The sequence below is a fragment of the Myotis brandtii genome, unplaced genomic scaffold, assembly GCF_000412655.1.
Source record: "Myotis brandtii unplaced genomic scaffold, ASM41265v1 scaffold374, whole genome shotgun sequence".
In the NCBI taxonomy this organism is placed as follows: Eukaryota; Metazoa; Chordata; class Mammalia; order Chiroptera; family Vespertilionidae; genus Myotis; species Myotis brandtii.
In genome coordinates, this window is record NW_005364372.1 from 5,127,384 (window position 1) to 5,139,066 (window position 11,683).

The following is an 11,683-nucleotide window of genomic DNA, read 5'->3' on the forward strand; positions in this document are numbered from 1 at the left end:
TATTCTCAGCACTTAATTCAAAATCACCTGCTCTGCTCAGTCTTTCCTGATTTAACTGCCTGTCAAGAGCAATCTTGTGTAAGGACTTCTGGCTTGCCCATATCATATTGCATTTATAATGCCATAGGTTAACTTTTGTTCATGTATGTATGTAATTTTTATTCTATTACACTGCATAATTCTTAGAACTCAGATCCATATTTTTTTTAATCTTTGTATTTCTAATACTGTGCACAGTACTCAGAATATATTAAGTCATTTGTAACTGTTTGTTGAAATGTTTTCTGTTTGGTAAACCTTATGGTTATTACTAGAGGAAAATTTGTCTAAAATAAATGTATCACTAGAAAATGTTAGGGATGCATTAAATAAACATTGCATATCTGCCTTAAAATGCCTTGTAGAAGGGAACTGTGTCCACAATTTCTTGTTGGATTAACAAGGAAAGGATCAAAGGGTCATCAGTTAGATGAATGTAAAACAAGAGGTATTTGTTTAAAGAACAACAGCAGTGAGGCCTTCCCAATTTCTGATGCTGGGACTAGCTGGTGGAAAGATTACGATGTAAGTTTTTTGATTGTCTTAAGGACTCTCTATGGGACCAACATAAACATCTGCTTTAATATCTGATTCAGAGCTATGAAAGCTTTGTGACAAGCCTGTCAACCAAGAAGAATTATTTAAAAAAATAACTCATTCCATCAAATCCAGTTTTTCATGGTTTTTTTTGGTTTGTTTTTTTATTAGGGCACTCACAGGCCGTGGGCCCAAGCATTTCAGAAGCCCCTATCCCTAGGAATGAAGGATAAAGATGAACTGACAGGGATAGATGTAGGAGAGGAGTTTTATTTTGAAACAAGACTTAATGTACTGTACTTCTACTGTAAGTTCTGAGCTATCAGTAGTGCTAGGCTTGCTCTAAAGGAAACTAAATTAGTGCTGGACACTGTGACTTTTCATTGGTAACTTGGACCGTTTTGCCTGGCAAAAGGTGCTATAGCACCATCTTGGGGTTCCTAGAGTCACATATCCACTAAAATGAGAGATGCCAGGATATGCTGAGAAAGCTACACTAGCATAAGTGAATCCAATGCTGGAGTAGGGCCATGAAATAAAGAGAAACCAGGCTGAGATGTAATTGAGGAGTCGGGGGAACTTTGAACAAGCATCTAAAATACCAATTAGCCTTTGAGTGGTGTAAACTGCTTTGGAAATAATGACAAAACACTATCCACTTTCCCTACAGGGTGAAAATATTCTTCAAAAAGAAGTAAGACTGGAGAACCTATTTGTGCCAGGGTTTCTAAAGCCTCAGTGTGATTACTATTTGGAATTACTGTCCACTTCCCTGATAGCGGGACTCCTGGACCAACTCTGGAGCCTGGGTTTTCAGAGTCTCACAGGAAACCCAGTGTGAGCGTGAGAAAGGGAAGGCAGATTTCAATAAATCCATCAAGCAATCTGAGTTCAGGAAAATGTCCACTGACCTGTGCAGTGCTTCCCTTGTCTTCCACACATTGATAAATGAACTTCTGTTCACTAGGGTATATCTTGCTATTGGTTGTTGTCATACAGATGTTCCCCTTCCTGGATATTTTCTGGACAACATCCTTGTGTATTTAGTAATCAAAACTCTCAAGAACTCTTCGGAAGGATAGTTAAAGACCTGGGCTGAATTCTAATTCTGGAATAAGTTCAACACACTCCTGTTCCCCTGCTCTTCAGTTGGGTCTTCCCCCAGAAGATCATCCAAGGATGATAAGTAGCTAAGAAAGTGCCTTCCACTCCCAAAGATGGCACCAGAAGAAACTGTGCAATACCCAAACAATATCAGAAGAATAAAGTTGAGCAGAATAACATTGCAAAGACTCAGAAAAATTAAAGCCAACAAAAGTAGACCAGAGCCTATAAGGTCAACCTAAACAGAAGATATAAATAGGATCAAGAGTCTCCTAACATAATAACCAAAATGCCCAGGATATAATAGAAAATCACTCATCATAACAAGCACCAGGGAGACCATGATCTGAATAGAAAAGATAATCAACTGGTACAATATCAAGATCAAGTAGATGTTGGAATGTCTGACAAGAATTTTAAAGCAGTTGTCATAAAGTGTAAAAATCAATTACATATCCTCTTGAAACAAATAAAAAATAAAATCTCAGCAAAGAAATATAAGCTATGACAACCTATGGAATGAGAAAAATATTTGCAAACAATATATCTGATAAGGGGTTAATATCCAAATATACAAAAAAAAAAACTCACACAACTCAATAGCAAAACAAACAAACAAACCCCACAAAGAATCCAATTACAAAATGGGCAAAGAACCCAGATAGACATCTTTCCAAAGGAGATCTGTGAATGGCCCACAGGGAAATAAAAAATTGGTCAACATCACTAATCATAAGGGAAATGCAAATCAAAACCATGATGAAATATTACCCGACACCTGTTAGAATGCCTATTATAAAAAAAGATAAAACAAAAGCTGGTGAGGATGTGGAGAAAGGGGAACCTTGGTGCACTGTTGGTGAAACTATAAACTGATACAGCCACTATGACAACAATATGAAAGTTCCTCAAAAGATAAAAAATACAACTACCATATGATCTAGCAATCCTGCTTTTGGGACTATATCTGAAGGAAACAAGTACACTGTGTCAAAGAGATAGTGATATCTGCACCCCCAGGTTCACAGCAGAGTCATCATAATAGCCAAGATATGGAAACAACCTAAGTGTCCATTGACGAACGAATTGATAAAGAAGGTGTGGTGTATAAATACACAATGGAATATTATTCAGTCATAAAAAGAAAGAAATTTCCATTTGTGATAACATGGATGGACTTTGAGGGCATATGCTAAGTGAAATCGTTCAGACAGAAAAAGACAAATACCATATGATCTTACTTATATATGAAATATAAAGAAAAAGAGAGGAAAGAAAATAGACTTATAGAAAAAGAGATCAGATTTGTAGTTACCAGAGGGGATAGAGGGCATTGGATAAAGATGGTCAAAACTTTTGGGGGGAAAATAGAAGTTATGGAAAAGAACTGGGCAAGCTTGCACAGCATCATTTCCAGGCCAACTTCCATGACTCTGGTTGTATTTCAACTCATTATAATTATTACTCGTGGTATCATGAGTTATGGATTGGAATAAACCCCTGGGACAAGTAAGAATATGGGATGCTTCTTAAGTTTCCTTTCATCCCTCTCTCCTATTTTCCTAATCTGCCTGAGTAAATTAAGAAAATGTCAGGTTATAGTATTCTAAGAAATAAAAATAACGTTTAACAGTGCCCTGTACTGGAATTGCTCAACCCAACCGGACTTGTTATTGACAAAATGAGGCTCTGCAATAAGGAGAAACAGGCCATCCTTTTGTGAGAAGTCCCTGGTCTGACTATCTCCAAGCCTACATCTAGTTTCAAGATAGTTGGTCACCTATACTGAATGGAAACTAAAGTTGGTGCTAATGATCAAAACTGCCTTTGGAGTTTAGAAAACTCCCTTGAGTGAACCTGCCCTAAGTCCCTAAGTCAACTTGCGCTAGGTGAAGTGAATTTTACTCTTAATGCATTTTTAAATTCATACAGTTACATAACAAGCACTCAAAATGGACAGGCAGATACCCAAGAATATTGTTAGCAAGATCTCCAACCAATGGCAAAGTCATCCTGCCCAGAAAAAACCTTGCATTAGAAATTTTCGGATAACCATAGTTGCAACTAAACAAGGCAAAATGGAAAAATAATACTATCTACATGTTGGTCTGTCAAGTCAAGAAAGCTCAAGCCCAGGCCAGTGTGGCTCAGTTGGTTGAGCATAGTCCTGTGCACCAAAAAGTCACTGGTTCGGTTCCGAGTCAGGACACATAACCAGGTTGCAGTTTCTCTCTCACAGTTTCTCTATCTCCCTCTTGCTTCATCTCTCTCTAAAATCAATAAAAACATGTGTGTGTGTGTGGTCAGGACACATAACCAGGTTGCAGTTTCTCTCTCTCCCTCTTGCTTCAACTCTCTCTCTAAAATCAATAAAAACATGTGTGTGTGTGTGTGTGTGTGTGTGTGTGTGTATGTGTGTGTGTGTGTGTTTTTAATTTAAAAAAGAAAGAAAAGAAAGCTCAACCCGTGGGCTAAAGCAGCTTGAGATCAAATGAAGTGGTGGGGAAGTCATCCTAAAACAATGGCCAAAAAACTCTTGCTGCTATGTGAAGCTGATGTGTGGCCTGGCGTAAAGGGCCAAAGAGGGAAGACAACCGAGAGAGCAACAGCACAAATAATTATTCCAAGTCAAGATTTTGAATCGTAGCTTTGATGGTGGGAAAGCTGAAATGCTTATCTGTGGGTAACTGAGTTTTAATTATTTTATGTCATTTCATGACACTGGAAGAGGTACTGATATTGTATTTTCAGTTTGTTCCAAAATAATGTGTTATGACAGTAGAATGAAAATCAAATGTACTAAGGGTCAGATTTGTTCAATTTGCCTAAAGGAAAGATCATAATGAAAATTCTTAGAGAGGTTAACTACGTCAAATGTAATTATAACTCAGTCAGTTGTTCAAAATACAAAGTTTGGTGTAAATTGCTTTAAATCTTTATTTTCCACCAGACTTTTTATTGGTACAAGTTTTATCTTCAGATAAAAAGAGAAGTACAATTCTCAAATATCACAATAGTTCTCATATGAATCACTTTTGGGTTCTTGAATTTCTATATTCAGTTTAAAAAAAGTCCCTTTATTACAATCTTATATTTTCATCTCTTGTCAGAAATATTTTGACATAGGAGCAAAGATAAGTAATAATTTATAAAGGATAAATATGACTGACTATATGATCAAGGATAAATAAACATAAACTAGTTTATATTACAATGAAATAATTTTGAAATAGGAACATAAATCTAAAGTTAACTGAATAAATCTTCAATTTAGTAAAGGTAATATGACATTTGGCTACAAAAATAATTATTTTTTCACTCATTATGAGGAAAATAAAATCTCTAACTATAAACATTGGCTAATTTTATTCCAAGATCAACTAGTTTGAAAACATTTAAAATCTGCAGTAATTAGATGAATTAAATAGTACTGTTTTAGGATACTACTTTAGACCAAAGACTTAAGCAAAGATGCAATATTTGAAATGAATAAGAAAATACTTGTTTGCCTTACTGGTGTGATTCAATGGTTGAACATCAACCCATGAGCCAAGAGGTCACTGCTTGATTCCTGGTCAGGGCACATGCCTGGGTTGAGGATTCAATCCCCAGTAGGGGGTGTGCAGGAAGCAGCCGATCATTGCTGCTCACTCATCATTGATGTTTCTATCTCTCTATCCCTTTCCCTTCCTTTCATTATAAAATAATCAATAAAAACATATTTTTTTTAAAAAAACTTGTTTTATTTTACACATGATATTTGTAAGACATTTTTTTCTTTGAAACAGTATATACTTAAATGACAGAGACTGTATTTGAATTTATGTTCTGAATCCAGCTTTTAAGCTTTCATTTTCAGTTGGAATTCTTTGCATTTAAGCTACTTTAAGTTCAATGTGAGGAAACCTCTCATATGTTCTTTCTCCATAAAATGACTAGTCTTTAATAAATTTGTCTCTTATTGTGACCTCTAATCCTCCGTGTTTACTGGAAAAGATCAAATCTCAGGTTTGACATTTAAAGGGTGCAAATTAGACACTGCCTAGTACATCACATAGCATCAGTAAAAGGCAGAGAGGTATTTACTTTAGATAGTTTTGATTATAAGCATTTCCTCCCTTTATTCTTTCATGTTTTTACCATCTTCATAACCCCATCATGTAGCCTACTGGTCGCTGAAGAACACAAATTACCAAATGTAATTTCACTTAGTGGATTTTCCGGTTCCAAAGGAAACTTGCATTTTAGCATAATTTCAAAATGACTTCAGAGGAGGTTAGTTTCTGATATTTGAAGACAGTGGTTTGTGAAATGTGAAATCTCACATATTACATATTTAATGTTTTATCAGTAAATATTCTCTCAGTGACGTCTTGCAAATGGTAAACATTCAGTTAAAATGGCCTAATGAATACATTGTGTAGTCCTAAGTACACAGGAATACTAAAGTTCTTGCAATTATTTTTAATCATAATTCTTTATAAATCCACTTCTAGACAATGTTATCTTCCCCTTGGGTGATTAGTGCTACCTCTAGTGAAAAGAGGGAGCTGCTTGTGATCTTGCGGTGCCGAGTTCAGATCCTGGTTCTGCCGCTATCGGCTGCATGACAGTGAGCTACTTACTTACTTCCCTGAATCTGGGGGTTGGATTTCTTTTTTAAAAAAAAATTAGGCACAAAATGTATAAAGTAAAGAACACTCTGAACATAATAACTGTACAATAAATGGTAGCCAAAGTTTAAATTATTAAAGCTATTTGTTGAAGTAATTTGAAATAGGGTTTCTGGAACCACTTTATTTTCATGTATATTTGTATATTCTCATACAATATTATCCAAGTGTCATAGAAACATGAAAATGAATGGGTGAATGTGAATAGTTCATTCTGAATGAAAATAAATGCCAGACAAAGGAAAAGTTTATTCATTTTAATACCAAAGAGTTGTTTTGTTGTTTGTCTACTTTTATTCTGCCACAGTTTTTCTGAATGTCTCATGCACGCTGCTGTGTGCTGCCAGGAAAATATGTCCTTTAGAAATTGTCATTAAGTCCTTTGGAAATTAAAAAGTAATCCTGGGAGGTGATGATGGTTTTGGATTATAATCTAGGAGTTTCTGGAGAAATTGCTGGGAAACAATAGGGATAGTGTAGAGTTCCTTTGTCTGCCTTGCTTCTGTTCCTTCCTGGGCACTGTACCAATGTTGTCCCTTGGGCATCAGGTGGTTTTAGAGGAGACTGCTCTTTTTTCTTATGGAAAGAGAAAAGAAAGAATTCAGAAGCTCCTCTGCCAGCCTATTTCCTACAGAGATTCTGACCCCTTGCACCTCAGGCTGCCTGTCACCACACACAGCCACCTCTGCCCTTTATCCACCAGAGTTTGTCACCGTTCCCATGTTAGCTCACTGGACCCACTCTTCTCGCTCTCACTTTGTTACATTGCTCTAGCGTTAAGTTTGGGGAGGAAGCCAGCATCGTCTGTAGTTCAGCTCTCTTGTTAATACTGGGATTTCTCAAAATCTGCCTGGGGTAATTTTAGTCTGTGCAAGAGTCCCATGGTGAAAACTGCTATGAAGAGTTTTGAATCATACATCATGTCTGACATTGAGAAATTTTTTAATCATTTAGGAAAATACAACACCTGTTGACTCTCAGAATATTTTAGTGTAAAATGTAAAGATGTTTCAGATAATCCATTCAAAACTCATGGAAAATAAAACACCTATTCTATCGCTCGATACAATTTTCTTTCCGGGAGCAGTTAAAAAAACAATGGAGAAACATTCATTTTTATAATTTGCTGACACTGTCTCTGATATTTTAAATGTTTTAAAGTTTTTAGAGCACATGTCAAAACACTTTCTGTGAAACAGCCTACTCGGAAGACTTTGACCTGGAGGTGGGGGAACACTCCGAGGAAGAGTTACCTGGTGGTGAGACATAGGCCTTCAGGCCAAGGGTGTGTACCACCCAACACACCCACTGTTTTGATTGTGGGGGAACACGGTAACCTCAATGTCACTCTCACATCTAAGGGGGATGAAAGAAGCACTGACTGAATTTTAATTGTTTTATCTTCTCTATTTCTTAGTATAATCACTTTTCATACTGTCTGTCTTACGTGTTCACCTATGGGTTCAGCTTTTCCTTTTTTGGAGAGAGAACAAAGCTAGCTGAAATGATGAGGTCCAAAGAGGTAAACTTCCTTCTGATCTTTACCAACATAAAATAGGCATTCCCAGGAGACTTTGCTCAAAATGGAAACATAAAAGAGTTTCATGACTTAGAAAGTGACCATTCTCTAACATGTCCAGTACATAGTTTGTCTGATACATGTGCTGTAATTCTTCATGGTATAAAAAGACTGAAAATCCACACAATTGAAAAAGTATAAAGCTGTAAAGCCTGGAGTAGATGAGCTAGCAGAGTTACTAATAAAACAGCCTTCATGGTATCTGGATCTAGTTCAAGTTCACTACTGCACATAGGGAAGACAAAACTTCCCACCCTGTTTAAAAATCAATATATTTCACAAGGCTTAAGATAAATATAATGAAAAATAACACAATGATAGGTCACATTGAAAATACTCATAAAAACTTTTACATAAACACTGTCATTGCATCTCCATTTTCATAGCCCAAAGATTGAGGGGAATTTAGTATAATTGAGTAGTAACATGATAGACCAAAGAATAACTCTAAAATAGCCCCATCTGTCTTCACAGTTCATGTTCTGATAGCAATGGTTTTTGAAGAAAGGCTTTCAGCTCAGAAGTCCACAGATTTGCAAAGCATATGAATCTGAAGGAATTATGGATTAAATAAGTATACAAATGATGCCTTGCAAATCCAAGCCCAAATGGTAAAGCTTAATGCAAACACCTACCTACAGACATAGACACAGAATCATTTCTATAATATCATAACCCTACTGTGCATACTATTTGAAACCTATTATTTTCACGTGACAAATAGTCATCCTTTTGTGGTAGGCAGTTACACAGACCTGAGCAGAGCAAGGACGATGGGCCACGTACAGAAAGTCACCAGGGGGGAAACCTCCAGGAGCCTAGTAAGGACAATTATTGGGTGGGACTTTGCCTCCAGGGTGACTTTCGCTCCCCTAGCATATCACTGGTCATGAGTTTTGGACCCTCTGACCTATCCTCCTTAGAGACAATATCTAGTTGTATTTCAGCTCCAGGTCCAAAAAAGCAGCAAAACCAGACAATGACCCCATGGCTGCACTCAGGACGAGCACAATGAACAATGATCCCCGCCCTGGCGCCAAACCAGTGCACTTTCCCTCTCAGGAGCATGTCCCTGCCTTTCCCTTCCCTCTCCACCTCCCTGCCCCAGGTGCATAACCATTAGCTCTCTCACTCCCAAGCTTCAAGGGCCCTTCTTTAACTTCTATGACTTGTTTCCTAAGCACATTTCTTCTAGGAATTACTTCTTGTACCTCTGTGATTTTATACATAAATGTTCTCTTATAGTTGGAATCTTGGCTCTGAATTCTTTCCTAGCCAGAACTCAAGTACCAAGGTTGCTGAACCCAGGTCCAGTCTGACCCTATGGGTCTAAACTAACACCCAGTGCCGTTCCCACCACCTACAACACTTTGAAATCATAAATTTAAAAGCTACAAACCATGGATGTGCTTAATTTATTTTTTATTTTTTAAAATATTTTTAATTGATTTTGAAAGAGAGAGAAAGGGAGAGGTATAGATAGAAACATCAATCAGAAAGAAATATCGATCTGCTGCCTCCCACTTGGCCCCCACAAGGATCAAGCCTGCAACCCAGGCATGTGCCCTGACCAGGAATCACATTATCCACCCCTTGGCTCATGGGTCAACACTCTACCATGGAGAAACACTGGCTGGGCTGGGTGTGGGTAATGTTGTTTATCCAAACCATCAGTATTGGGCATTTAAGCTGTTTTTAAAATTTTAAGATTACACATATTCTTTTGGTCAACTTTTAATTAATAAATATTTGGAGATATGTCTCAGGATTCCTATTGTTCAAATTCCTGGAAGTGGAAATGGTGGGTCAAGAGTTTAAGGCTTTTAAAACATTTAATCAAAATTTCCTTCAGAATGATTGTATGAACAAATACTCATCAGCAGTGCTTAAGTTGCATGTATAGTGTTCCTTATAAATACCTGCATGCTTTGTATTAATCATCTAATCTCATATAGTACCTTTGCAAGAAGAACTTATCTGGCTGCTAATGAAAATGACACTAGGAGACATATGCAGAGGTCAATAATCCAATTAACTGTGTAACCTCAAAAACATGTATGAGAGGAGCCAGTTCATATTAGCTGTGCAGACTGTTATGGAAACTCTAAGGAAGTCCGGCCAGCTCAGTGGTTGAGTGTTGACCTATGTATGAACCAGGAGGTCACGGTTCAATTCCAGGTCAGGGCACATACCCAGGTTGTGGACTCCATCCCCAGAAGGGGGTGTACAGAAGTCAGCTGATCAGTGGTTCTCTCTCATCATTGATGTTTCTATCTCTCTCTCCTCCCTTCCTCTCTGAAATCAATAAAAACATATTTTTTAAAAAAGAAACTCTAAGGAAGACCTGTGGCTATTATTCTCTATTTCTCTTAAAGGTTACACTCTGGATAAAGATTGAAAGCTAGCTGCTCTGTAAACTTGTTTTCAGATTTGATTACCTAAGACATGCTATAGTAATGAGTCATCAGATCAGATTAACACTTGCAATAGGTTTGAATGTCAAGTAAGAGGGAGAATTCAGGGGAAAGAAAAATGATCCCCAGGGCCTAGACATAAGTACTGTCTTGGCAAAACTGTATGTCTAAGTGTGACAGGTGTATTACAAGACCTTTTTAAAACCTTAAGAGCGGGTTCATGCTGGCTGGAGACTCTCAAATCATAAGAAATTAATTGTTTTCAAGTGATTTGTCTTCAGAGATATTCAAATTCTTTCTTGGTAAATAATCAAGTCTTTTTCAATCTTTGGTATAATGAAAAGAACATAGGAAGAGAAATTGGAAAACTTGAGATTGTATATCCCAGCTTCAGACCACTGAAATCAAGTGAGTATCACAATAAAACAAGTTGTAATCTTTTTGCTGATGGAGGGTCTTATTGTCAATTTGTAAAAAATACAACATCTATGAAAAGCAATAATGCAAAGTGCAATAAAACAAGGTGTGCCTTTATACAATTAATTACATTTTTCTTATTCTAGTCTCTCTTATGTGCCTACTAATTGTATAGCAAATGGAATACTTTTACTAATTATTCAATTCATTAAACCAAACAAACCATCTATAGGCATCATTCTAAATAAAAATGAATTAATCATAAGACATCGGGCCTCTTTATTCATTGCAAGCAATCTCTCTTCAAGATAACATGTTCATGTTGCCAACTTCAGAAAACTTGAGAGGCAGAAAAAGAAAAAGACAGCCTTCTGTCTGACCTATAAACATGAAAACTTAAAAAAAAGAAGTTCTGTTTTTCTTCCATTAAATGAATATTAACTTAATCTAATCTAAGGCTCATTTTTTAGTTACGGTTTGCAAGCAAATCTCTATAAAAATGCAAATTATATAATAGACTCTTGGATTTTTCCTGTCCTTTTCCTTCATCTTGTTAATCTTGCAAGAAACATCCTCTATGTCTTTCAGAACATTGAATTTTAGTGGAGATGCTGATGAGGAAAGAAAACTAAGTTCCACATAAGCACTTAACAAAATTACTATGAAAAAAATTTGAAAGAAGTTTGAGAAATCAAGGCTCCTCTTTTGTTCTTTGAATCAGTGACTGTCAAATTTAAAACATTGGCTTTCATTTTTACATAGTATCTTCTAAAACTTGAAGTTATACAAAATCATAGTAAGTAAAAAAAAAAATACTACAGGAAAAGAGCACCCCCCCCCACACACACACACTCACACACATAGAATTAAGACCTGAAGTCCCAATCAGTCTACTTACTTAATAAATTCCTTTTAGTTCT